Source organism: Podarcis vaucheri, assembly GCF_965113315.1.
Source record: "Podarcis vaucheri genome assembly, chromosome: 4".
In the NCBI taxonomy this organism is placed as follows: Eukaryota; Metazoa; Chordata; class Lepidosauria; order Squamata; family Lacertidae; genus Podarcis; species Podarcis vaucheri.
In genome coordinates, this window is record NC_138762.1 from 12298929 (window position 1) to 12325415 (window position 26487).

At 46.7% G+C, this 26487-nt stretch overlaps 1 protein-coding gene across 10 annotated transcripts in view; it reads right to left on the reverse strand.

The window, feature by feature from the left end:
* The window catches only part of TENM4 (teneurin transmembrane protein 4), a 668032-nt gene that overhangs the window by 423693 nt on the left and 217852 nt on the right, over nt 1-26487 (reverse strand). For all 10 annotated transcript variants that reach the window (XM_082218946.1, XM_082218945.1, XM_082218951.1 and 7 more), the window contains one exon: nt 9194-9277. The gene's annotated coding sequence lies outside the window, so the exon portion shown is untranslated. The remainder of the gene's footprint in view (nt 1-9193; nt 9278-26487) is intronic.

Below are 26487 nucleotides of genomic sequence, written 5' to 3' on the forward strand. Positions count from 1 at the left end.
GGCGAACTAATGCCAGTGTACTGGAAGAAGCAAAGATCACCAGTGTCAAAACAATGATACTTTAACGTCAATTTTGTTGGACTGGTCATGTTGTGTGGATGTCTCATTAACATCTTCCAAAGCAACTACTCTATTCTGAACTTAAAAATGGAAAGCATAATGCTGGTGGTCAACAAAAAAGGTCCAAAGACTCTCTCAAGGCAAATCTTTAAAAAAATGTAGTATAAACACCGACAACTGGGAAACACTGGCCTGCGAGCGCCCCAGTTGGAGAACAGCCTTTACCAAAGGGGTCATGGGCTTTGAAGATGCTTGAACTCAGGACGAAAGGGAGAAACGTGCTAAGAGGAAGGCACGCTTGGCAAACCCTCAGCATGATCAACTCCCGCCTGGAAACCTATGTCCCCACTGTGGAATGATGTGTAGATCCAGAATTGGCCTCCACAGTCACTTATGGACTCACTGTTAAAACCGTGTTTATGGAAGACAATCTTATTTGGCTACGAGTGATTGCAGAAGAAGAAGAAGAAGAAGAAGAAGAAGAAGAAGAAGAAGAAGAAAAGGAAGAAGAAGAAGAGGAGGTGTGCAGCCTGGGGAATAGGGCTGAGGTTCAGAAAGTGATGCTTAGGGGGGTGTCTTATTGAACCCTGTGTTTGAGGTGCTCCACCCCAGCATTAAGCCATGGTTCAAAGCAAACAATTGTTTAATTTGCATGCTGGTGCATACTGCTGTGTGCTGCTAGCTTTGCTCCTGTGCTGTGCCACTAGGAAATGCCAGACACCTGGGCTTGCGATTCTATTCCCCCAAGCAGGCCATAGGCAGTCAACCAAAAACAAACCATAGTTACAATTTAGTGAGAAACGATGACAAGCCAGACTCTGGCTTCCTTCCTGGTGGCAGGGCGGCAGCAGCAGCGGTGGTGAGGTGAGGCATGCACCATACCAATGCGCTGCTCCAGGATGCCATGCATTCTCCCACTGCTGTTGGATTCCAACTCCCATCAGCCCCACTCAGCATGGCAAGAAGTCAGGGATGATGGGAACTGTAGTCCCACAGCTTCTGTAGAATCAGAGTTTCCCCACGCCTGACATCAAACCACAGTTTGCTTGGAACTATTGTTTACTGCCATGTGCAAAGCAGAACAAATCATGGACTTTTGCTGGGCTAAGAAAAGCTCCCTAACCTCTGTTATAGCAACACTTAAAACACATGCTTGATTTAGGGACTGAGATAATTCTTTTGGCTCCGGTGCAGGCTTATGGATGAATTACGAACGACCTACTCAAGGGTGTTTTTCTGCTGAGCTGTTCTCGGGAAGCCTTGACCAAATCCGTCTCAGATAAAGACTCTCTCCTCCTTTTCCATTAAACGCTGGATTCCGGCCATTTCCAAATGTAAGATGAGCATTCTTTAATCACCTTTCCTTAGCCGCACGGCGTTTGCCAAATAATTTGCCGACAGAAAGAGGAAATCGCACATAGTATAAAGAACCCCGCTAAATAGTGCAGAGTTAGATAAACAGCTGAGATGGTAAAGGTCTCTTGGGACAGAATTGGGGGAAATGAAGAAACTGTGTGAATGCCACGACGTATCATGGAAAGGTGGCAAGGAGTGTACAGCCCGCAACTTCTCGTACATTGTGAGCTGGCTGCAGGAGGAAAGGCTCTGCAGAATCACCACTAGGGCTAATGAAGTACAACAGCAGCCTTGCTGGATCAAGCCAAAGTCCCATGCAGCCTAGCGTCCTGTTCTCCCACAGTGGCCAACCAGGTGCCCACGGGAAACCCAAAAGCAACACCTGAGCTCAACACGGCTCTCCCCACTCCCTTGTATTTCCCAGCAGCTGGTATGCGGAGGCGCTGCTGTTGCCAACAGTGGATGCAGAACACAGCCATTAAATGTGCATTAACCCTGGTGCTGGTCCCATCACATCCTGGCAAATAGAAGGGGAAGAAATGGAGACAGTGAGAGATTTTACTTTCTTGGGCTCCATGGTCAATGCAGATGGTGACAGCAGCCACGAAATTAAAAGACTCCTGCTTCTTGGGAGAAAAGCAATGACAAACCTAGACAGCATCTTAAAAAGCAGAGACATCACCTTGCCATCAAAGGTCCGTATAGTAAAAGCTATGGTTTTCCCAGTAGTGATGTATGGAAGTGAGAGCTGGACCCTAAAGAAGGCTGATCACCGAAGAATTGATGCTTTTGAATTCTGGTGCTGGGGGAGACTCTTGAGAATCCCATGGACTGCAAGAAGATCAAACCGATCCATTCTGAAGGAAATCAGCCGTGAGTGCTCACTGGAAGGACAGATCCTGAAGCTGAGGCTCCAATACTGTGGCCACCTCGTGAGAAGAGAAGACTCCCTGGAAAAGACTCTGATGTCGGGAAAGATGGAGGGCACAAGGAAAAGGGGATGACAGATGGTTGGACAGTGTTCTCGAAGCTACCAGCATGAGTTTGACCAAACTGTGGGAGGCAGTGGAAGACAGAAGTGCCTGGTGTGCTCTGGTCCATGGGGTCACAAAGAGTCGGACACGACTAAACGACTAAACAACAACAACAAACCTTGGTGCCAATGTAGTCTTTACATACAAGTTTAATAAAGTTCTGGAGTCCTGTCCAGAAAGGAGTAAGGGAGCAACTACAGAATTCACTGATCCGCTCCTCACCTTTTCTTCCTTCATTTATTTCTGTCCTACCTTCATTTATTTCTGTCCTACCTTTCCACCAAGGTATGCAGCATAATTAACATAATATAATCAAACAGCACAACCTCAAAGAAAATATACATACGGAATAACCAGTGCTTTTTTCCGGGGGGGGGGGGACATAGGGGTACACATACCCCTAAACATTTTGTGAATCTAAGTTTGGCCTCATTGAGGAAAAAAAGCACTGGGAATATCTGCTAACAAAGAGATCCCTGGATTTTGAGTCTGCTGCAGCCTCAGAACGAATTATATTATTTTGTTTTCTAAGGTTTATTAGACTGAAAAAACAACTTTGTATAAACCTGAGCAGAAAAGCGCTGAGAATTATACTGGGGGCGGGGAAGGAAACCACTGGACCCACACAGCCAAAATAACCCTGAGATCAGGCCCTGCCAACCTTCATGGTTCCATAGGCACTGTGCAAACAAACGCCAGTGCATTAATATTAAATAAAAAAGCGCCGGGTCTCCTTGGGAACATTGTTGGCTTTTCCTGCAAAGCAGGCAGCGCCGCTGAACTTGCCCAGTGACTTCCCATCCATCAACATCTAATTACAAGCTTCAAATTAAAAGAAAGTTCTAGTCTGGGGCGGCTCCAGCTTTCAAACGCCGCTTGGTGGAAAAGGAGGATTTGCTCTCTCGCACACGTGAGAAGACAGGCTGAAACGCTCTGCGCATCCACGCGCCATTTCTCCTAGGCCCAGAATGCGCTCAATGGTCCATTCCACGGCTATTTACTCCATGCCAAGGTTTTGCCACGGCGGTGCGCTTGAGACTGACAGGTGCAAAACAAGCTGGCTTTCAATTGGGCCGTGTAAATAGACCCGCTGGTTCCCTGCCTCATGGTAGAATCCTTAAGAGTTTAACTGCTGTAAGAGTTTCCAGCACAAATTCATTATACAGTGCTACCTCGGGTTAAGTACTTAATTCGTTCCGGAAGTCTGTTCTTAACCTGAAACTGTTCTTAACCTGAAGCACCACTTTAGCTAATGGGGCCTCCTGCTGCCGCCGCGCCGCCGGAACACGATTTCTGTTCTCATCCTGAAGCAAAGTTCTTAACCCGAGGTAATATTTCTGGGTTAGCGGAGTCTGTAACCTGAAGCGTCTGTAACCTGAGGTACCACTGTATTTGTTATACATTGTATTTGTTATACAGTGGTACCTCGGGTCACATACACTTCAGGTTACATACTTTACATACACTTCAGGTTACATGCCATATTTCAAGAGGTAAAAATCCCGACAGCTCAAAAGTTGTTGAGCTTTTTTAGGGCAATCTCACGGTAGCCCCTTTGCCACCACCGAACCAGAGCCATATCAGAGACAGAGCCCAAGTCGCCCACACCAGAGCCAGAACCAGAGCCACACACCATTTTTTTAAACCCCCCCCCCAAAAAAAATTCAGGACATTTGGTTTAAAATGTAAAATCCCGCCCCCCCACCCAGATGGACATGTAAGACCCCAAAGAGAGGACATGTCCAGGAATTCCCAGACATATGGCAACCCTACCTTGCATGGCGAGTGTCTGCCTGCCCCCAGTGGAAATAAAGACACATGACACAGTTATTTAAGGTTAATAAGGCCGCAACTTCATTGGTTACAGGTGATGGGCGGTATTGGCTTAGGCATTGGTCCTAACCGACTATCCAGCTTCAGCCTGTTCGCTTGAAGTCCAGGAAGGGTTAACCACCAGTAGGGGGAGTCCTGCTGATGCACATCAACTAGGAACTCCCCCAGGGTCACCGCTAGGGGGCATGCCTTAGGCCCTCACCTCCCTAGACTCCAGACAGGGCCACGCCCCCCGGAATCCTTTATCGGACTACCCTTCAATATGTGGGGCAGGTGATGGCGCTTCCTCCTCCCTTCCATCTACATAACAATACCAATGAGTAACTGCCAGTACCAAGAAAGTTGTGACAATTCGCTACGAGGTAGGCAAAAAACCAAGTGGCTGGTGCCAATTTGCCAAGTGGGAAACAATCCTACCAGGCCCCTTAATGGCGATCAACCGAGGTTCATAGCAAGGTCAAAGACGAAAACCTTAAAGGATGGGAGGGTGGGAAACGGGAGCAGCTGGAAGCGGCAAAAGAGGGAGATCCCCGGCCATGCCTGTGTTAAATGGAGCAGGCCATGTACCCCAGGCCAGCCAATTGGCTGGCCAGGGGATGACGCGGTCGGGGATTCCCTCAATCGCACGGAGGCTGAGAGCCAGCCCCTGCGCGTGTGGTGGGAGGGTGAAGCCCGCAACCCCACCTCCTTTCTAAGTCGAAAGCGGCTTTGTGGTACCTCTCAGTCCTGCAAGTCTATGATTCGAACACTTTTAGACCGCTTTTTAAATTTCACGGACGTGTTTGCAGTGTTGCAGATCACAATGCAATTAAAAAACCCAACAGAACCACCCGGTATCAATTTAAACACACACAAAATTCTGCATAGCACGTAGCTCTGTTGAGGCAGCACCGGGTGTTGACATTTTGTGCCCCTAGCAACTTGGTGAAAAATTCCTCTTACAAAGTGGGGTATAACAAATGGGCTAAGCAAATAAAGAAGTCTGCCTCCTGCTCATCTTTACCCAACACTGCCAGGCCCAAACCTTGGTCAAAGTTAGGAGCTTCTTCTCCATGTCTCGACACTGTCATTTGATAGATTGTGGTAGTAATACTTAGCTATTTCCCATGGGCGTGGAACAAGGCGTTAATTCACTAACATTTGTCAAAATACTGAAATTCTCTTCCGAGGGACGGCTGTAGCACTGCGGCACGTTATTACACCTCGAGAAAGACAGGGGGGAAACTACTATTTTGCAGCAGAGATCCTGCTCCGATAACCACCAGTGCACTTTTCATTAATATCTGGTGACAGATGTAGTTTACTGAGGAAAAGTCTATTACCTACACTCTAACATGAAGTTATCTCTTTTTCTTCCAAACAGCATAATGACTGGATCTTTGCCCCAGCATCGCTGACATTTATCAGTTCTTTGCAGGGTGTGAAATCATATCCTCTGCTTATTGTAACTATATTAAGGTGCTTACAAGAACAGGAGGAAAAGGATGTATGTGTGCTTGCGGGAGAATGACACCAGAAATGTCCAAAAGATACAAAAGAAACTCAATTACTGATCTGTGCGTACAGACACACACACACACAGTGCTCTCAAACTATCCAAATTCTGCGCCCGTTTTCCCTCTCTATGCAAAACTTATTTCTGCTCCTGCACAACAGAATTAGGAGTGATATAGGCCACTGAAGACCCAGCCTTGCCCAGTGAAGAGCCTGCTTATCTGATTTCGACAAATTTATATACTGCTCAACTGCTGTAGTCTCTGTGCGGTGCACAATAAGGTTACTGAAGATGCAGTATGGGTAAAAAGTTTAAAGCTAGCCATAAAATAAGAAATGGGCATAAAATGCCTGCAGAAATGAAAAGGTCTTCGCCAGGTGGTCAGCAGGGAAGGGGACTGCCTGGTCTCAGCCAGGAGGGAATTAGAAATTTAGAGCTACTTTGTTTACTTGCTATCACCCCTTAATGCAGGCATCCCCAAACTTGGCCCTCCAGCTGTTTTGGGACTACAAATTCCATCATCCATAGCTAACAGGACCAGTGGTCAGGGATGATGGGAATTGTAGTCCCAAAACAGCTGGAGGGCCAAGTTTGGGGATGCCTGCCTTAATGGGAAGAAGTTTCTTCTCCTCCCTGGGCTAAAGCGGGCATCTGATTAATGTGCAAAGCCGTCAAGGATCACCACCATCTTTGTGAGCCTAGGAAGGCTTGGCAAATAATTGACCTGAAGGAGCGTTTCCACCCCCATCGTTCTGCCCGGACGCTGAGGCCCAGCTCTGAGGGCCTTCTGGCAGTTCCCTCAGTGTGAGAAGTGAGGTTGCTGGGAACCAGGCATAGGGCCTTCTTGGTGGTGGTGCCCGCCCTGTGGAACGCCCTCCCATCAGATGTCAAGGAAATAAACAACTATCGGACTTTTCGAAGACATCTGAAGGCAGCCCTGTTTAGGGAAGTTTTTTAATGTTTGATGTTTTATCATGTATTTAATATCCTGTTGGGAGCCGCCCAGAGTGGCTGGGGAGGCCCGGCCAGATGAGTGGGGTATAAGTAATAAATTATTTTTATTAATAATAATGATTAATCTCACCGTTCAGTTTCCTCGCTTTCACGCTGATACAACGCAAAAAATGAAACTGCCTGACACACCAACCTGGGAGACGCAGAGCACGAAAGGGGAGTGCATGCACAAAAAGGTTTATGTCTTCAGATTATTGTTATTATTATTATGGCAGGCCAAGGTGTGGGCAATGAAAAGGCAGTTTCCGGATAGAGAGAAAAGCTGCTACCAGTAAGAGGAAGAACAGATGTTTGCCCAGATCATCGCAGGAGAGGGAGCGAAGCAGCGGGCCATGGCAGATCCTTAAGAGGCCCACACCTTACAACATCTGACAGATGTAAAGCATCATAATTACCTTGCAGTAAGCGACCGAGAGGCTTCTGTGCAGACACTGAGCGAGGAAGCGTGTCTCCCCCCCCTCCACCCCCTTTTGCTAGTGGCTCATCAAGGGCATGCTCCCCAAGGGAATTCCCGAAATGCTAAATTGAAAATAGCCTGTTTGCCGTCTACAGAACCAGATTTATTTATTTATTTCGAACAGAGATATTGCCGGAAGGGTGCCCCTACTCGCTTGCCTGAGTTACTTCCTTTAGCACGGCAGGGGTGCTGCTTTTTTGCAATTTAGACAGAAGAAGCAGGATTAAATCACCACAATTGCTTCAGAGAGTGCTTTGGGATTTTTTTTTAAATTCAAGCAATGCCCTCCCTGCCCCACCAGGGCCAAATATTTCCATAATGTCTGCTAGTCTGCAAAAGTCTTTAAAACTCTTCAGTGCAGCAATTTTCAGAAGGGTGACCACCTTAAAGGTAAAGGGACCCCGGATCATTAGGTCCAGTCGTGAACGACTCTGGGGTTGCGGTGCTCATCTCGCTTTACTGGCCTAGGGAGCCGGCGTACAGCTTCTGCGTAATGTGCCCAGCATGACTTAGCCGCTTCTGGCGAACCAGAGCAGCGAACGGAAACACCGTTTACCTTCCCGCTGGAGTAGTACCTATTTATCTACTTACACTTTGACGTGCTTTCAAACTGCTAGGTTGGCAGGAGCACGGACCGAGCAAGGGGAGCTCACCCCGTCGCGGGGATTTGAACCGCCGAGCTTCTGATCGGCAAGCCCTAGGCTCTGTGGTGTAACCCACAGCGCTATCCACGTCCCTGGTGACCACCTTACTCAGTTGCAGCAAAAGCAACGGGTCTTGTGGCACCTTAACGCAGCCTCTCCGACTTGGCTACTAACCCTGGTGGCTATGTTCTGCCTCCACAGATGTGGTGTTGTTGAGAAAAGCAAAGAGGCAGCTGGTTCGGGTCCTACCCACCGGACCAGGAGAAAACAAGCTTGCTCCATCCTCCATGGGACGGCTCTTTAAATATTTGAAGATGACTCTCCTATCTCCTCTCATGCTCCTCTTTCCCAGGCGAAACATATCTCTACCATTCCTCATCAGGCTTCATTTCCAGACCCTTGATCATCTTGGTCACCCTCCTCTGCACACATTCCAGCTTGTCAACATCCTTCTTAAATTGCGGTGCCCAGAAATGGACACAGGGCTCCAGGTGGGGTCTGACCAAGGAAGAATAGAGTGGGACTATCACTTCCCTGGATACTATACTTCTGTTCATGGGTATAGCCAGGATTTTTGTTAGCGGGGGCAGGCCATTTCTTGGGGGCAGAACCTCAGTTTGCTATGGATTTTTATTGTTTTTTAAAAAATTGATTTGGGAGGCTGCTGCCCCTCCTTGCCCCCCACCCTTGGCTATGCCCATGCTTCTGTTGATGCAGCTGCTATTCTCTGTAGTCTGCTAGACCTTGCACAATCTTTCTCCTCTCACACACCACATGCCCAATCCTCATTCTAGCTCAGGCATAGGCAACCTTGGCCCTCCAGATGTTTTGGGACTACAACTCCCATGATCCCTAGCTAACAGGACCAGTGGCTAGGGATGATGGGAATTGTAGTCTTGAAATGTCTGGAGGGCCGAGGTTGCCTATGCCTGTTCTAGCTCCTTCTTTTATATACAGAGAGACTCGAGTCCACTGGTTTCTTGAAAAGGATTCTTGATTTCTCCTCTTGCATCAACAGATACATAAAAACACAAGACGATCCTCCTGGGGTTTCCAGCAAACTGGTATTAAGAAGCATTAGCTAATCTGACTAACAGCCATTGTGCAATATTTACCGTATGATGTCAGGAACCGAAGGACCTTCAAGCAACCATCACCCCAGCTTCCCTTCCCTTTATCAAACGGCACACAGATGTGCAGCTACGAAGGCTGCGCAAAGCATTCCCTCCACGGCAGTTTGAACAACAGCATTGCCAAGCCCATTAGAATGGCTTTAGAATTCAACCATGTGGTTATTTACCTGTTGGAAAGATCTAGGAATAATCCATCAAAAGATCCTTGAAGTATGCAGCCTTAACCTGGACATGTGTTGATTGCAGTTTACCTGTCGGGGGAGAGGAAATAAAGAAATACGATAAGGAGGCTGGCCTTTTCAGTTATTTCTTTTAGGCTGGAAAGCAGGAAGTGGAACAATCATATTAATAAGAATAATAGCAGCAGCCATGGGATACTTCTTCAGGGGAAGCCGGGAATTCAAAACAGCTACTGATTTAGCTGAATTATAGAACAGCAACCTTGTCCCCCGATACAGTTAGCTCTTTAAAATCTCATTAAAATCTCAGTGATATGAACAGATGAATGGAAGATGCAAGCATCAAACTAGCAGAGCATCTCAAAAGTTGGTTGAACATCTGGTCTACTGGTTTTTTTTATATGGAGTCACCATGCTCCCTGGGCTGGCTTGATGGTTTCATATCATTTGGTTTTGCGGGTGTGGTAGAATGGATTCTTACATTGTCCGAAGATGGTTCCAAAAGGTTGTGATTTTTGGATCCTTATTTTTTTTATTAAAAAACCTTTAAGCAAAAACATGGCTTATTTCCTCCACAATGAATGGAAAATTGAGTTTCCTTATATTATGATCTCTTTCATTCAGAGAAAGAATCACTGGAATAGCACCTAATGCCACACACAGGGCTGGACCCATCATTGCTAGGCAGTAGGACCAGTGGTCAGAGCTGATAGGAGTTATAGTCCAACAACATCTGGTGACCCAAGGTTGAGTAAGGCTGGTCTAAAGCAGGAATGAATAAAATCAAAGTAAATTTTGAGATCCTCCTAAGGTGAAACATGTGGGGATTTTCCAAGCAAAGGCAAAGGTTGGGAAAGGCTACTCTACGGTAACAGGCAGGAAATGTCATGGGATTTCTTACATGAAAATCACTTGTTCAACCACTGAGCTATGACTCTTCCTGTAGAACAGGGTTTCCCAAATTTGGTACTCCAGCTGTTTTTTTGGACTACAGTTCCCATGACCCCTGATCACTGGTCCTGCTGCTAGGGATGATGGGAGCTGTAGTCCAAAAAACAGCTGGAGACCCAAGTTTGGGAATCCGTAGAAGCTCTAGAGGTTCCATATCCCCAGTCACAAATGAAAAGTAAAAACCGTTCTAAACGTTTTAAATAAAAATATGTATACACCACCTACTCATTTAAACGATCAAGGTAATATGCAATAGCTCACCCAAATCCCCACCACCAAAGCATTTGCCAAAGTTAGTAAATGAGATTGAACCAACCTCCCTCTGGTTACAACAGAGACCATCCCACAAGGAAACAGTGAAAGAACAACGAAGCACGAAAGCACGGCACAGAGAGATTGCACCTCTTGCATCATGGTTTAGCAAAGCAACATCAGAGAGATCTTGAGGCAGCATCGCAAAGCATTAAGATACCACAAAACAATGCAAAATAATCCTAAGCGTGAGCGGCTCACCTGGGATTAGTATTTGCTTAATTCTGAATACAGCTCTTGGCATAATAAAGTCTCCAAGAGACGCCTGAAAGTCAAAAGTGAAGATGTCTGAAGGCAGCTCTGCTGGAGGAGTTCCCCGAAGCGATGGAACCAGCAACACTAAACCCCCAGCTTCTGGTTCGAGGTCAGTTTGGCCTCTGTAACCGGGGTGGTGGGTGGGAACAACTAAACACCACTCCTCTGGATGACCTTACTTCACCAACAAGGAGTGGCAAAATCTGCCAATGAGTGTGTGTTTAAGTAGCGCTCTTGAAGAGCGACTCAGCTGGAAATGACAGTCTTCTGAAACCTCCACTCTCCAGGTGTTTCATTGAACTACAGCTGCCACCATCCCCAGCCACCTTAGCCAATGTCCAGGGATGATGGCAGTCATAGTCTAAAGCCATTTCTGGGAAGCCAGGGCTGAAGAAGGCTACCTCAATAGGCACAACGGGGAGAGAATTTAAGCTCCCACATCTTGCCACATGTTGTTGTTGTTTAGTCGTGTCTGACTCTTCGTGACCCCCTGGACCAGAGCACGCCAGGCACTCCTGTCTTCCACTGCCTCCCGCAGTTTGGTCAAACTCATGCTGGTAGCTTCGAGAACACTGTCCAACCATCTCGTTCTCTGTCGTCCCCTTCTCCTTGTGCCCTCCATCTTTCTCAACATCAGGGTCTTTTCCAGGGAGTCTTCTCTTCTCCTGAGGTGGCCAAAGTATTGGAGACTCAGCTTCAGGATCTGTCCTTCCAGTGAGCACTCAGGCCTGATTTCCTTAAGAATGGATCGGATTGATCTTCTTGCAGTCCATGGGACTCTCAAGAGTCTCCTCCAGCACCATAATTCAAAAGCACCAATTCTTTGGCGATCAGCCTTCTTTATGGTCTAGCTCTCACTTCCATACATCACTACTGGGAAAACCATAGCTTTAACTATACATAGACCAATTTCTTGCCCTGTCCACAAGAGCACAGGAGCCAAGCCTGACAACTGTAGCTCCCTCTAGGCCAGCCTTTCTCAACCTGTGGGTCCCCAGATGTTGTTGAACTACAACTCCCATCACCCCTAGCTAGCAAGGCCAGAGCTCAGGGATGATGGGAGTTGTAGTCCAACAACATCTGGGGGCCCACAGGTTGAGAACTGATGCTCTAGGCATTTGCTAATGGAGGAGATCAGGGAAAGCCATGCCTGACACCCTCTGTTTTATCCAAGGCCTTTGCATTGAGCAGGAAGATCTGGAGGAGCTTCTAAGGAAGTTTGGCTGGGCATATTGGAAACCCTGGTGGCAGAGCCCAGTGCAGTAAGCTTGGTAGTGCCAGGGCATCGGAGAGGTTTGGGACACATGCTGCTGTCCTCATCCTCAGTTTCTGCTCTTGAATGTTCTGTCTACATGCCTGGAGAGGGTTATAACTTTCTCCAATGTCAAGGCCCTTTGTCCTCAGTTGCCTTCAGAAAGCTCAGAGCAACTTATGTTAGGCAGCAGTTACCCACTTAGTTTGCATACCAATTAGATTTCCAGGACAAGTCTTCATGACCAGCTGAAATGCAGCAGGTGCAAAAAAGCAATGATCTTACTTCTAAAAGACAACTGAAGGCAGCCCTATTTAGGGAAGTTTTTAATGTTTAATGCTGTATTGTGTTTTTAATATTTGGTTGGGAGCCGCCCAGAGTGGCTGGGGACTGGGGAAACCCAGCCAGATGGGCGGGGTATAAATAATAATATATCATCATCATCACCATCTCAGTGCTGCAAAGAAAAGTTACAGCTGTTGGATGTGTGGTTGCTGCATCTGAAAGATGCAGGAGACTTGGGGCTGCACATCCATGTGTGGCAACTGTGACAGTTTGTGTCCTTGGTTTCAGCACCCATCATTTGAGTTCTGTGGCTTTTGAAATTGCTATAAATAAGCATGAAGAGACCTCATTCCAAATCCATCATCAGTGTAATTTGCACTACACAGAACTTGGGTACAATATAATTAGCAAATGCATTGCAATAATTTATTTTTGGTTTAAAAGGCTGAACAGTCACGGTCTTCTAACAAGGTGAGGGGAAAAAAACAGAGCTATGAGCCAAGTGGGTTTTTTTTTTTAGTCCCCCTTTTTCTCCCTTATTCTGGCTCTTATTAATTCAGTCATTTTACCTTTGGTGCGCATTCACTCACCTATGCAATGCGAGCCGCTCCACTGAGAAGGGTTTTGAATACTGAGCCTGCTTTTTTTGTTTTTTGTTTTGGGCGCGATGCAAAACGCAAAGCCAAAGCCGCGAGAGCCCCTCCGCATTTGCATTATTATGATTAACACTACTCCAAACAGAAAGCATCCGGCGGTATTAATTACAGGAATGGTGAGATTCAAATAGTCATAAATCATTAGCCAGCATAATGTAAACTCCCCAAAACCTTATCAGAAACTAATTTTGCATGACTTCAGAGGCTTTTTTTCTTCCCTGCTCTGCCTTTCCACCTCATTTATATGGTGACTGTTGACGTAACGGCAGGAATTGTACGTGCTTGATTGAGAGGTATGAAAAGAAAGAGCAGAGAGGGTGAAATTTATGACTTTCCCTAACAGCTACTTTTCTTTACGCATAACTCTTTATCCTAGAGGGTGGAAAGGTTATGGCTGGTATTTAACTAACCTCTCCCATCATCTCAAGGATTTCCATTTGCACAACTCCTTCCCCCTCTTGCCAGATCTGCTCCAAAGCATTGGGGGAACTTCTAGAACTGATTTAGGGGGTACAGAGGGAGGAGAGGCAGGGGCTGATGGGAGTTGTGGAGGACACCGCATTTGCTTACCCTGCACTAGGCACATCTGTCTGAGTTTACAGCATGTAATACTATACCTACAATTACTCATAAATAATAAAATAAAATAAATAAAAAATAAATAAGCGATGGGGTGAGCTCCTGTTGCTTGGTCCCCGCTCCTGCCAACTTAGCAGTTCAAAAGCACATCAAAAGTGCAAGTAGATAAATAGGTACCACTCCGGCGGGAAGGTAAACGGCATTTCCGTGCGCTGCTCTGGTTCGCCAGAAGTGGCTAAGTCATGCTGGCCACATGACCCGGAAGCTGTACGCCGGCTCCCTCAGCCAGTAAAGCGAGATGAGTGCCGCAACCCCAGAGTTGTCCACAACTGGATCTAATAGTCAGGGGTCCCTTTACCTTTAAGTCCCATTGAGTTCAATGGGTCCTTTCTCCAAGGTAAGTGGAGCCTGAGGTTCTATTCTGAACTTGAGGCTCTATCCTGGAATTAATACCCAGCTGCCTCAAGAGATCTGCAGCAATGCACTCTAACTGCACTAAGGATGTAGAAGCACTTTCTGGCTCGGAGTGAGACCCAGTGGCATAGCGTGGGGGGTGCAGGGGGGGCTGGCCGCACCGGGCGCAACATCTGGGGGTTAGGGTTAGGAGGCATAAATCCACGGGTTAGGGGGCACAAATTACTTGCCTTGCCCCGGGTGCTGACAACCCACGCTACGCCACTGGTGAGACCCTCCTTTGAAGGAAGGCAAAGTCCTCTTGACTCACAGAGCTGAGCTTAGGACCCCACCCTGAGGAATGTGCTTATCTTGGGTTCCTTTGAGATTCAAGGCCTTCTCCTAACACCCTCAATCACTGGAATTAAAGAGGCAAACAAGTGTTTGTTCTCTGCAGGGAGTGGTAAGCCACCCTATCAGGAGCTCATTGCATTGAAGTTGGGCCTTCAATGGAAAACTGGAGCTCTTTCCTGCACGCACAAGGAACCAAACACTTCTTCTTCTTTGGCGATCACTCATAGCCGAGTAAGATTGTCTTCCATAAGCATGGTTTTAACAATGATTCTGTAAGTGACTGTGGAGGCCAATTCTGGATCCACATGTCCTTCCACAGTGGGGACATTGGTTTCCAGGCAGGGGCTGATCACAGTGTGGATTTGCCAAGTGTGCCTTCCTCTTAGCGCGTTTATCCCTTTCGCCCTGAGTTCAAATATCTTCAAAGCCCATGACATCTTTGGCAAAGGCTGTTCTCCAATTGGAGCGCCCGCAGGCAAGTGTTTCCCAATTGTTGGTGTTTATACTACATTTTTAAAAATTTGCCTTGAGACAGTCTTTAAACCTCTTTTGTTGACCACCAGCAATACGTTTTCCATTTTTAAGTTCAGAATATGGAAGATGGTAACCAGACATCTGCACAATATGACCAGTTTAACGAAGTTGAAGTTGAAGAGTCATTGCTTCAACACTGGTGATCTTTGCTTCTTCCAGTACACTGGCATTAGTTTGCCTGTCTTCCCAGGTGATGTGTTTTGGAGACACCGTTGATGAAATCTTTTGAGTAGTTGGAGATGGCGTTTATAAGTCTCCTTCCAAACCAAAATAAGTCACTTTTCCATTTATTTAGGCATTAAGTATTTGTACAATGGCGACACTTAAGTATCTGCAGAATATTGACAAGGGAGGAGGCACTGCCCGACATTGGGTGAGCTTGTTGTGTTTGTGTGACGTCACATGGGCAAGCGTGATGTAAAGTGCATTGAGAGGAGGCTGCAAGGCCCTATGAGACTCTCTGCCTCCATGAGGAGGCCCGGAAAGGCCTGGTCCCTCAAGATCGGGGGAGCACCCGCCCTACCGAGCTGTGGAACTCCCTCCCACCAGATGTCAAAGAGAAAAACAACTACCTGACTTTTAGAAGACATCTGAAGGCAGCCTGTTTAGGGAAGCTTTTAATGTTTAATAGGTTATTGTATTTTAATATGTAATAATAATAATGTAATAATAATAATAAAACAATAAAACATCAAACATTAAAAACTTCCCCAAACAGGGCTGCCTTCAGATGTTTTCTAAAAGTCAGGTAGTTGTTTATTTCCTTGACATCTGGTGGGAGGGAGTTCCACAGAGCGGGCGCCACTACCGAGAAGGCCCTCTGCCTGGTTCCCTGTAACCTCACTTCTCGCAGGGAGGGAATCGCCAGAAGGCCCTCGGTGCTGGACCTCAGTGTCTGGGCAGAACAATGGGGGTGAAGATGCTCCTTCAGGTATACTGAACCGAGGCAGTTCAGGGCTTTAAAGGTCAGCACCAACACTTTGAATTGTGCTCAGAAACGTGAATCCTGTGTCCAATTCTGGGCAGGCACCATAATTTAAGAAGGATGTTGACAAGCTGGAAGGTGTGCCAGGCTCTCCACGTAAACCCATTAACAGCCAGGTAAACCCATCAACAGGTTTCCTGCCAGACAGGATTCTGTTGTAGACCCCACTTCTGTGATGTAGGTATGATGTACTGGGTGGTGGTCTTGGGCTGCAGGGTGGCAATTTAAAAAGTCTATATAAGGCCTTGCACACCATTGTTCTGGGTCCTTTGTGTGGTGAGTGAGGGCCCTGTTGCAACAGCTCAATAAAGATCAGGCTTACTAGCTGCTTTGCTTCTCAATATTCTCTGGTTGGTCTCTGTTATTTTCTCCTACCGAGAGGGAACCCACTTAAGGGCTCTATACGGGCTCTCTTGGATACCCCATAAGGGAAAAAGGGCAGATTTTGTTTATAACAGTACCCCAAGATTTACAGTGCCTAGGCGGGCCCGGGAGATTGCTTGTCACCTCTAAGGGAAATCAATACAACCCCCCTTCCTTCTCGCCCGGTCATTTCGACAGAATGAGATTTCAGTTTCTTTGCTAGAAGCACGAATCCAGCCTCCTCGCCGTCCAACCTTCCCCAGCGACCATCTCACAGGCACACACACCCCTCCAAGGTGCTATGCAAACAACATTACCATATGACATTACCCAGCCCTGTTCCATTATTTAATGCCTCTGGAGGAGAGCCTGAGAGTGAGCCTTTTAATCCTCGGCAAATTGACAGGATCTCTATCCTGGGAGATGCAAATTGAATAAAAACGAAAGGGTCTGGACTGCACCTATTGCATTCTCCCCAGCCGCTTCAAGCTACCCTCCTCCTCACTGCCAATTAGTTCTCTCCCGGAAAAGGGTGCAGGAGGAAATCCACAGAACTGTGTTTCGCCAGTTGTCAATAACAATAAAAGCTCGCCTGTGCAGTCTTCCTCCAGACCTGAATTCTGCATTTCCAACCCGCCAATTAAACTCCTGCTGCGACTTTAGAAGTTGCAGCCACTGTGCAGCTGTTCTGCTTTGCTAGCACTAAATTTCCCTCAGTAGTGGATCAACGTGTTTAAACACTTTGATCTTCCTTATCTCAGCAGAGGGATTTGAAAGCCTACTTGGAGAAACAAGCTTTCATTTGGGCTCAACCCTTCTTTATCTAACCTGAAACTTTGGGTGTTTGGGGGTGTGTTTTTTATTTTATTTAAAAAAACCTCATTGTCTTTGGAAATCGCTTCTTTCCCTGTACACACAAACTCAGGCATTCTCTTTCTCTCTCTAACAAGAAAAAGAAAATGGGGGGAGATTTAGCCGATGGTACTTCAAAGGGCAGATAAAGGCTACAAAGGAGACAAAATTCTATATGCAGTAATTCCATACCATCTCAATATCGGGCACATGCTCTTAGATTTTCTATTAAATCTTCTTCAAACACCCCACCAGCTTCCCTGAGTATGCAGACACAATGGTGGTTCTGTTAGAAAACATCAATGAAGAAATGTGGTTTTAACAAGGGCTGCTCCAGTTTCCTACCCAAACCTGGGAACATCTTAGCTAAACTGGAGATATGCAAAGTGTTGATTGGTGTTTTCTTCTCCAAACAAAATTTTCAGATTGGCACCAGAATTCAAGGAATGCATTATTATTATTATTATTATTATTATTATTATTATTATTCCTGTGCAGGCATGGTGTACACTGCACCAAGGGATTTGTAGTCACAGTGAGATTACAGAACAGGGAGGGGGTAGAAAGGGCTCTATGAATTGAAAACAGAGACATTGTATGTACCCTTTATTAAAATCATTTAATAATAATAATAATCCATATTATAGCACTCAAGAAAAATTTGCAAACAAAGTCCAAAGACAGCTACCACACTGCAGCATGGATTATTTATTATCTTTTACAACTAGAAGACAAATGGATAAAATGTTGGAATTTGACCAAAAGAACGAAGGTAAAATCCTTTCCCAGCTTCCTGTCTCAACCTAACCGGAATCACAAGGTTGTTGCAAGGACAGAAGGAATCAGACAGGGTAGGCATCCTTTGCAATGTCTTGAGCTCCTTGGGAAAGACGTAGGATAAAAATAACACCCTCCCTTCTTTTCTTACAAGTGAAAGTATGAGGACTCGAACCTTCTGAGGCTCTTCTTTGTGTGCCTTTTCCTCAAGAGGCCCAGAGGGCGGCAACACAAGAACGGGGCCTTTTCTGCAATGGCCCCCATTTCTGAAATGCTGTCTCCACGGAGGTTTGCCTAGCGCCTTCATTACGTATCTTTAGGTGCCAGGCAAAAACGTTTCTCTTTTCCCAGGATGTGGCTTGGAGAGGGGGTGTGCTCTGGGAGCCAGACCAAGAAATCTGTATCGCTCTATTCTGCCTTGGTCAGACCACAATTAGAATACTGCATCCAGTTCTGGGTACCACAATTTAAGGAGGATGTTGTCAAGCTGGTACATGTGCAGAGGAGGGAGATCAAGATGATCAAGGGTCTGGAAACCAAGCCTTATGAGGAATGGCTGAAGGAGTAGGAGTATATGATAGCCACATCAAAAGGCTTGTTATAAGGAAGATGGGGCATGCTTGTTTTCTCTTGGCTGCCTGTCATCAATGCTGAAATTCCTGCGTTGGAGTAGGAATGACAAGAAGACCCTCAGGATTCCTTCCAACTCTACAATCCTATGTTTTTATGAAGTGTAAGGGGCCTGAGGTTCTGTTCCTGGGCCTGAGGTCCCATGGACTAAACCTCCTATGATAAAATACTATCAAAATCAGTCCCATGGCCCATGTATTCCAAGCATACACACCTGGAGGAAAGTCTCAGAGGGACTATCCTCTAGTCTTAGTAAGGTGATGATGAAATAATAATAATAATAATAATAATAATAATAATAATAATAATAATAATAATTTATGTATACCCCGCCCATCTGGCTTGGTTTCCCCAACCACTCTGGGCGGCTTCCAACAAAATATTAAAAACACGCCAAAACATTAAAAACTTTCCTAAACAGGGCTGCCTTCTCATAGTAAGGGAACCGCCAGAAGGCCCTCGAAGCTGGACCTCAGTGTCCAGGATGAACGATAAGGGGTGGAGATGCTCCTTCAGGTGTTTGGAGCTTTAAAGGTCAGCACCAACACTTTGAATTGTGCTCGGAAACATACTGGGAGCCAATGTAGGTCTTTCAAGACCGGTGTTGTATGGTCTCGGCGGCCGCTCATGGTCACCAGTCTAGCTGCCGCATTCTGGATTGCTTATAGTTTCCGGGTCACCTTCAAAGCTGATCTTACTCCCCTGCAAAATGCCACAACTCATTGATTCCCAGCAAGCCACCTATGAAGAAGGCCCTTTGATTTGAGGACATTTTACTTGCTGGACAGGTTCATCTGTCGGAAAATCCTATCTATACACAAGTATCAGTTCCATCCACATTCCAGCATGGAAGGAAGCGTGCTTCTCCTACCTGGTGAAACCAAGGTGATTAAGCACACTTACCCCTGTGTTTACGCCTGCTCCTTGGGAGAAAGGCAATGGCAAACCTAGACTGCATCTTAAAAAGCAGAGACATCACCTTGCCAACAAAGGTCCGTATATTTAAAGCTATGGTTTTCCCAGTAGTGATGTATGGAAGTGAGAGCTGGACCATAAAGAAGGCTGATCGCTGAAGAATGCATGCTTTTGAATTATGGTGCTGGAGGAGACTCTTGAGAGTCCCATGGGCTGCAAGAAGATCAAACCTATCCATTCTGAAGGAAATCACCCCTGAGTGCTGACTGGAAGGACAGATCCTGAAGCTGAGGCTCCAATACTTTGGCCACCTCATGAGAAGAGAAGACTCCCTGGAAAAGACCCTGATGCTGGGAAAGATTGAGGGCACAAGAAGAAGGGGACGACAGAGGACGAGATGGTTGGACAGTGTTCTCCAAGCTACAAACATGAGTTTGACCAAACTGCGGGAGGCAGTGGAAGACAGGAGTGCCTGGCGTGCTTTGGTCCATGGGGTCACGAAGAGTCGGACACGACTAAACGATGAAACAACAACATCTGTGTTGGAGCCTTTTGAGTAGCACTGGGATGATTTAAGGTAGAATAAAATCACACGCTTTTGATATGGGGTTTTCCCCTTTCTCCTCTCCCCCCAAAACATGCTGCAAATCATCAGCACATTCTCCTCAGTTGGACACAAATTAGAGTCAGAGGCAGGAAAGTTCTCAGGCAGCCTGTCTTATTTTATTTGCAGAAAATAAGCCCAGGAATTTCTGGGGTCACGGGCAGACACCACGCTGGGCAGTGTCATAACACACACGGGTGGAACAGGCCCTACTCCATTTCCGAAGGAACCCCACAGCTCCCATAAATCAGTCAGCAGGTACCTTGGGCCCACAGATATTAGCAAAGCTGACTCAAGGAATTGAAAAATGGAGCGAGGTTATTTGAAGGCTGTGATTGTTATTACACCAGGCTCGCCAAGGCAGGGAAGGGGGAGAAAGGAAGTGCCAAAGCGACAAGAGACTTGAGCCAATGGAGACAAGGTGAACCCTAGCAGCCTTTCAGGAAAAGGAGGAAGAAAACAGAAAGGCAATTCATGGTATGGGCACCTTAGACAGTGAATCTCAGGATGAAATTGAACTTAGATTGATACCTGCTGCAATTCCTGCATTGCAGGGGGCTGGATGATAATGGTAATAATAATATTATTAATATTTGTACCCCACCCATCAGACTGAGTTGCCCCAGCCACTCGTTTGGGCTCCTTCAACTCTTCTAACTGTCCATGGAGGCGCAGGTCAGTTCTGTGTCCAGGGCAGCTGTTTAGCAGCTCCATCTGGTATGCAGGATGAGACCCTCCCTGCCCGCAGACTGTCTCTCCAGAGTAGTGCATGCCCTGGTTATCTCCCGCTTGGACTACTGCATTGCGCTCTACATGGGGCTACCTTTGAAGGTGACCCGGAAACTGCAACTAAGTGTTGGTGCTGACCTTGAAAGCCCTAAACGGCCTCGTCCCAGTAGACCTGAAGGAGCGTCTCCACGCCCATCGTTCTGCCCGGACACTGAGGTCCAGCGCCGAGGGCCTTCTGGCAGTTCCCTCCCTGCGAGAAGCCAAGTTACAGGGAACCAGGCAGAGGGCCTTCTCGGTAGTGATACCCACCCTGTGGAACGCCCTCCCACCAGATGCCAAAGAGAAGAACAACTACCAGACCTTTAGAAGACATCTGAAGGCAGCCCTCTTTAGGGAAGCTTTTAATGTTTAACAGACTACTGTATTTTAATACTTTTTGGAAGTTGCCCAGAGTGGCTGGCGAAGCCCAGCCAGATGGGCGGGGTGTAAATATATTATTATTATTATTATTATTATTATTATTATTATTATTATTAATAATATTAGAGGGGTCAAAAGGACTCTGATTCAGAGATGATCTCTGCAGATAGCGTCTATGCACATGTCATGTCAGCAGCAAGCAAAAATCTTTTTAATTAATTTTTTTACACCAGCAGGACCTGTTTCTTGCCCGCTTCCTTGATGTGCATATATGCCTATTACCGCCTCTGTGGTCAAACCTTTATTCCCGTTAATCTTTTGCTTTATGGTTTTGACTGCTAGTAGCCGTGGGAGCTATCTGAAAGTTTTGTTGCTGAAGGACAAGGAACAATTTTTACAAACAAGCAAGCCAAACACATGGACATTGATTGCTGGGGGCACCAAGTATATGTGGTGGAAGGGTCTTCAGAAACCCCTCCCAATATTTTGGGGCAGGGGTCTGCACCCCACAAATATTGCGGGGGCTGCCACCCCCACCTCCTGCGTGACTTGGCTAAGCCCCCTCAATTTGGGGAGCAAGTTGGTGTCCCTGTTGATAGCTGTTCAAAGAGCTATCAAGTCCTATTGCACAAGGTGCCAACCTGCTCCTTGCCCTTGCCTTGTCAAGGCAGTGATCAGCTTCTTGCTTATTATGGATCACCATCATAATCTTAGTGTTCGTACCCCATTCATCTGACTGGGTTTGCCCCAGCTGCTCCGGGAGGTTTCCGACAGATATAAAAACAGGTTGTCGGCATGTCTTTCCCGGCCTCTGCAATGTCCCAACTTGACCCCGAGCCTTGTTCGAACGGTGGAACGTGGCCAGCCGAGAAAGTTAAAGGCCGGAGCCTGCTGAGAGCATGTGACAGCACAGCATCTCCCCGTAGGGCAGCACCTGTCTGGCTGGATGTTTCGATCACGTTGCGCATCGAGGAAAGACTCTCGCTTTGCTCCATATGGCTCTGAAAGGGGGCGCCAGCTGCCTCCCCTCTCCTGATAACGTTTGCTCGCCATCGAACGACATATGAAACCATATGGAATCATCTCTCCATTAGGAAGAGACGATAGCCAGACACACGAAGTCTCTCTCTCTCTCTCTCTCTCTCTCTCTCTCTCTCTCTCTCTCTCTCTCTCCCCCCTCTCTCTCAATAACAAATTTATTAGTGGTGGCTTCTCCTGACTGAGAACAGGCCTTTGCATAGTGCGTGAGAGAAATTGAGTGTGAATGTGTGTATATGAACGAGCTTAGGAAGCCTTAAGGGGTCACCACGAGAACCTCCTCTGTTTTTAAAAGTGTCTATCAGAGCGTCCCTCCTTTATTTTTTTTAAATGGAGGCTTTTTTCATCCATCAGATTAACCTCAGCCTGGCTTGATTAACCTGCCGCAGCTGCAGAGTTTCTCCTTCACTCTGAGACGACTTGAGCGTGACGTGTACAAATGGCACATTTTCCTGCGGAGCAGGAGCAGTGGAACTAAGAGCAAATGAGTGATAGCTTGCAAATCGGCTGGGTTTGCAAAGAAACAGAGCCGCTTGCTGCAGCCTGCCCGGAGCGTCGACCGCAGGCTTCCCTGGAAGCAGCCTCGGCGACAGGTGGACGCTTTAATTCCCCCCAGTGAAGTGCTGCCCCGGGGCGCGTGGGAAATTAAAATCGCCCCCTGACGTTGGAGAGAGGGCACCTTGCCAAGGGCTCCCTCGAATCTGGAGCTCGGGACACAGGAAGTCATATTGGTTCAACTGGTTCTGTTATTATTTATGCTAAAACGTGTTCTCCCTAGCAGAGAGCGCTTGTTGTGGTGGGGGATACAAGCCACCCCATTGTTGCGGATTTGCGATGGGACCCAGGCAGAGAATTGGTTAATCGGGTCTCTGGGGAGAATTGCTTGTTGCCAATTTTGAAGGAGGGGTCAGAGGTTTTAAATACTGGACGCCAAACTTTGGGCGTCCTCTTGGCTGCTTGCACCGGATCACCCACCCACCCTCCCTGTATTGGGGGGGGGGTTATTTGCTTGACCTTGCTATACCTGTCATGGGGTCGTCTGCTTTGAGGCAGGGGCCTGGTAGGAATTTGTCCATTTGGCTGATTGGCTGTTGCCGTTTGGTTTTGCCTACTGCGTAGCAAATCGTCTCAGCTTGTAAGGTTGGCAGTTAGGCATTGGTTCAGATTGGTTGGTGGAGGGGTAAGTGCCTACCCCTCCAATGGTGGTGCGGAAAGGGAATTCCGTTAGAGGAATCCAGGGGCTTGCCATTCTTTTCGTCCTTGTCCCTGGCATCGGACTTGCAAGCCAACAGGAGCATGAGGGTGAGAAGTGAGGGACTGAGGCCCAGCTTCATTTTCTCCCCAATAATTGTTTCCCTGACTGGCTTTCGCTGGAATCCAGAAGTCAGTTCTGTCCCCTGGGCAAGGACAGATAGTCGGAACCAATGCCTAAGCAACCACTCACTTGGGTGTGTTTAAATAAAGTTGTGCCAAAAACCCAAACCAAAATTGATGTGTGATGTGTGAGTTATTGGAGGGTGGCTTGGGGACCTCGACACGCAACTGGCAGCAGCTATCCAGATAAGAATCTCTCCCAGTACTGCCAGGAGATGCCAAGGGTGGAACTGGCAATCTTCTGCATGCCAAGCGGAGGCTCTGCCACGGTACTATGGATCTTCCTATGTTAGTCCTGGGGTCAGCATTGGGTTGTCTTCTATCTGCCTTGATAGCTCATTCGGTAGAGCATGATACTCTTAATTTCAGGGTCGAGCCCCATATTGGGCAAAAGATTCCGGCATTGCAGGGGGTTGGCCCTTGAGTTCCCAACTCTACAATTCTATTATTAATAATACTACCAAGAATAATAATAATAATAATAATTATTTTTCAGTGATGGCTCCGACCTGGTGGAATGCTCTGTCCCATGAGACTAGGGCCTTTCAGGATTTAACCTCCGTCCGTCGGGCCTGTAAGACAGAGCTATTCCGTATGGCTTTTAATATGAATTCAGCCTGATCTTTTATTTCCCTTCTCTTCCCTCCCTCTCCCCTTTTTATGAAGATCACCCGCTCTGAGACCCCACAGCAAATTCTCCCCTGGTCTCCTCGCTGGCCTAAGTAGGACCAATTCAGCCAGCTAGCCCTGGGGATTATCTGATTGATTTTTTGATTTGTTGAATTTTATTGTTATTCATGTTTTGATGCCGTATTTTATGCTGCTTTTATAACTAAGTGTTTTAAATTTGTTGTTAGCCACCCTGAGCCTGGTTTTTGATATTATTATTATTATTATTATTACCCCATCCATCTGATTGGGTTTGTTCTTAATGCACAACCTCAGTATTCTTGCGGGGCAGGGGAAGAGAAAGTATTTCCCACCGAAACCTCTATTTTCAAGCTGAACATTGAAACTGGAGAATATTCAGCGTGCTCCTGCTTAGGACCACTGATGTTTGATCATCTGCTGGGCACGAGACGGTCCAGAATCCGATGGAATCCGGAGCATCTCCCCTTGTTTGTTCTGCGGCAGGTGACAATCACTTTGTTGCATTTCCAGTGTCTCTGTCTGAACTGTGAGAAGGCTGCAGCGAGTAATAAGAGCTTCCCCGAGGGAACAGTTAATCTTGTGTTCCCCCTAGTCCTGTGTTTTACACTCGCCTCATCTGGTCTATCCGACCCAGAGGTTGGAAACTGAGCAGGGGAAAGGCACACCGGAAAGAGGATAAGGCCAATAATTAACCACAAGCGATCGAGGAACAAGGCCTAGTTGGGGCGGGGGGGGGGGGACGACGACGACAAGGCCTGGTTAGAAGTGCAAAGCCATGTTTAACAGCAAAACATGGGTACTTAGTGGTTTATTAAACAAGCGTGGAAGAGGAAGAGAACTGTCAGCATCACTTTGCTTCTCAGGCCCTGCAAACACACAGGTGCCCTTTGAAATCCACAGGGTGCTTTTACTCATGGTGTTGTGCAATGGTACACACCTTCATGCAATAGTATAATACACATCAACTATATCTTGATTGTCTGTATTATGCCCACTGACATTTTGCTGATTAAAATAAGAATGTTCTATTCTATAATGTCAATAACTTTATTATTTATACCCCACCCATGTGACTGGGTTGCCCCAACCCTTCTGGGTGGCTTCCAACATGTATAAAAACATAATAAAACATTAAACATTAAAGAAAAAAAGCTTCCCTATGAAGGTCTGCCTTCAGATGTCTTCTAAAGGTTGCATAGTTACTTATGTCCTTGGCTCAGGGGTTACATAACTACGTACCCTCCAACATTTCTCCAATGAAAATAGGGATGTCCTAAGGAGCGCCTCCACCCCCATCATTCAGCCTGGACACTGAGATTCAGCTCTGAGGGCCTTCTGGCAGTTCCCTCATTGTGAGAAGTGAGGTTACAGGGAACCAGGCAGAGGGCCTTCTCAATAGTGGCGTCTGCCCTGTGGAATGCCCTCTCATCAGATGTGAAGGAAATAAACAACTATCTGACTTTTAGAAGGCACCTGAAGGCAGCCCTGTTTAGGGAAGCTTTTAATGTTTGATGTTTTATCGTGTTTTTAATATTCTGTTGGAAGCCACCCAGAGTGGCTGGGGAAACTTAGCCAGATGGGTGGGGTATAAATAATAAATTATTATTATTATTACTAAGGAAAAGTGGGACGTTCTGAGCTATCATTGGAAGGCAATCTTGTATGTGGGAAAGTTTTCAATGTTCAATGTTTTTATATGTGTTGGAAGTGACTCAGAATGGCTGGAGCACCCAGTCAGATGGAAAGGGTGTAAATAGTAAAACAACAACAACAACAATAGCAGCATACGACATCCCTAGGACATTTAGGCAGAGCAACAGAGTGCAGGGGTGTAAATAGGGGTTGGTTTGGTTGGCGACCACAATTCCCACCATCCCTAGGACCAGCGGTCTGGGATGATGGGAATTGTAGTCCCAAACATCTGGCGAGCCGGAGTTTGCCTAGGCCTGGTCTACACTGACTGACAGCAGCTCTCCACAGATGCAGAGCTACCTAAAGATGCTGATAATTTAACTTGGAACCTTCTACATTCAAGGCAGATGTTCTACTGACAATGACTTCTGTAAAGAAGCCAGTGTGGTGTAGTGGTTAAGAGCGGTAGACTCGTAATCTGATGAACCGGGTTCGCGTCTCTGCTCCTCCACATGCAGCTGCTGGGTGACCTTGGGCCAGTCACACTTCTCTGAAGTCTCTCAGCCCCACTCACCTCACAGAGTGTTTGTTGTGGGGGGAGGAAGGGAAAGGAGAATGTTAGCCGCTTTGAGACTCTTTCGGGTAGTGATAAAGCCGGATATCAAATCCAAACTCTTCTTCTTCTTCTAAAACAACAACAACAACAACAACCATGCATATGATGGAATCGCAACGCTGATA